We start from the raw sequence: 2500 nt of genomic DNA, 5'->3' as shown, positions 1-2500 counted from the left end.
CTCCCTCTCTTCTTTCATCTCCCTTCTTCCTCCACCTCTCTCCCTCTTTCCGCCAGCTCTCGCCTCTCTTTTCCTCTTCCACTTTCCTCCCTCTCTCTTTTCTTCCTCCTTCTCTCCATAATTCTCTCCTCCTTCTCTCTCCTGCCTCTTACCGCTCCTCTTTCCTCTTCCTTCTTCCCCACTTCTTCTTTCTTTGATCCCTTCCCCTTCCTCCTTCTTCCCTCCTCCTTCCTCCTCCCTCCCTCCCCCTTCTTCCTTCCCTCCCATTTCCTCCTCCTTCCTCCTCCTTCCCTCCGCCTTCCTTCCCTTCCCTTCTCCTTCCCTCCCCCTTCCTCCTCCAGCCCTCCCCCTTCCTTCCCTCTTCTTCCTCCTCTTCTCCACTCCACAAAGAGAGAGAGAGAGAGAGAGAGAGAGAGACATATTACTTATTGCCTGTTTTCCTGGTGTTTGAGTGAGAAAGAAGCTCTCTCTCTCTCTCTCTCTCTCTCTCTCTCTCTCTCTCTCTCTCTCTCTCTCTCTCTCTCTCTCTCTCTCTCTCTCTCACCCATACTGCATAATGGAGTGGGATGAGTCTTTGTTATGGGTAGGGGAGATGAGAGAGAGAGAGAGACACTAGTACACACACACACACACACACACACACACACACACACACACACACACACACACACACACACACACACACACACACACACACGTCCCCTATGCTGTGATGATTATGTTTGCTCAAGGGGGCGACAGTAGGAGAGAGAGAGAGAAGGAGAGAGAGAACGAGAGTGAACGTGTAAGAGGTTATGTAGATATTAAATCGTCGTTCTGAAAGGGTTACTCTATCTATCGATCTTCTGCCACCTCATATATCTATCTACCACCTCTTCTATCTATCTGTCTATCTATCTATCTATCTGTTCATTTTTTTGTGTATGTACAGTTGGCACCATATGTACGTGGGACAGCATCTTTGTGCAGCCAGAGATCGAGCGTTCGGTACACTTGACAACCCTGCCTTAGTGACTTATTGTTGGGTGGCACTGACATTCTTCCTCTTCATACTGTTCTTCCTCTTCTTACTCTTCTTACTCTTCTTCTCTTCATACTCCTCTCCTTCCTCTTCATACTCCTCTCCTTCCTCTTCATACTCTTCTTCCTCTTCCTCTTCCTACTCTTCTTCCTCTTCCTCTTCCTACTCTTCTTCCTCTTCCTCTTCCTCTTCCTACTCTTCTTCCTCTTCCTCTTCATGTCGTAACCCCATAAAAATAACTCACATATTTATAACAGCTACGATACAAGGAAGAAGTGCTGTAGAATTTACTCCTATAGCGATACACAAATCAAGGAGCATAGAGGCCCTCCTTGTTTGTGAGCTTGTTTATGTGGGGTGGTTGTTTGTGTTGTTGTTTATGTGGGGTGGTTGTTTGTGATGTTGTTTATGTGGGGGACTTGTGATGTTGTTTATGTGGGGTGGTTGTTTGTGAGCTTGTTTATGTGGGCCTTGTTTGTGAGCTTGTTTGTGGGGTGGTTGTTTGTGAGCTTGTTTATGTGGGGTGGTTGTTTGTGATGTTGTTTATGTGGGGTGGTTGTTTGTGTTGTTTATGTGGGGTGGTTGTTTGTGTTGTTGTTTATGTGGGGTGGTTGTTTGTGAGTCTGTTTATGTGGGGTGGTTGTTTGTGTTGTTGTTTATGTGGGGGACTTGTGATGTTGTTTATGTGGGGTGGTTGTTTGTGAGCTTGTTTATGTGGGCCTTGATTGTGAGCTTGTTTATGTGGCTTTTATTAGAGGGGGGAGACCCGCTCCATGCCACGGTCTCTTGGGTCGGAATAAAAGCACCTTCCCGGCTCGTTGAGAAGCTCCCCATATTGTTATCTGAAGGGTGGGGAGAGGAGGGGAGAGGAGATGGTTGTGGTGGTGGGGAGGAGGATGGGAGAGGTGGTTGTGGTGGTGGGGAGGAGGGGTGGTGGTGGGGATGGTGGTGGGGAGAGGAGAGGGTGTTGTGTTTGGGATGATGGTGGGGAGAGGAGAGGGGAGGGGGTGGTGATGGTGGTGGGGAGAGGAGAGGGGAGGGGGTGGTGATGGTGGTGGGGAGGATGGGAGAGGGGTGGTTGTTGGGTATGATGGTGGGGTGGAGGGTAGGAGAGGGGGTGGTGGTGGGGAGGAAGGTAGGGGATGTTGTGGTGGGGATGGTGGTGGGAGAGGAGGGGAGAGAGGTGTTGTGGTGGTGAGGGAGAGGGGAGGAGGGGGGTGATGTTGGTGGTAGTGGTGGTGGTGATGATTGTGGTGGTGGTGGTAGTGGTGACCGTGGTTTTCCTGTATGTGTGTGTATGTATGTATGTATGTAAATTATGGTGTGTATGTTATTACAGTGTGTATGTATCTATGTGTGTACGCGTATGAATGGATATATGTATGTGTATGTCTTATGGTGTGTATGTTAATTGGAGTGTGTATGCATGTATGTTATTGTATGTGTATGTATGTTGTGGTATGTGTATGTATGTATGTA

Source organism: Coenobita brevimanus, chromosome 30, assembly GCF_032717465.1.
Source record: "Coenobita brevimanus isolate Jiangsu-jjx chromosome 30, ASM3271746v2, whole genome shotgun sequence".
Taxonomy (NCBI): domain Eukaryota; kingdom Metazoa; phylum Arthropoda; class Malacostraca; order Decapoda; family Coenobitidae; genus Coenobita; species Coenobita brevimanus.
Note: the sequence above shows the minus strand (reverse complement) of the source record.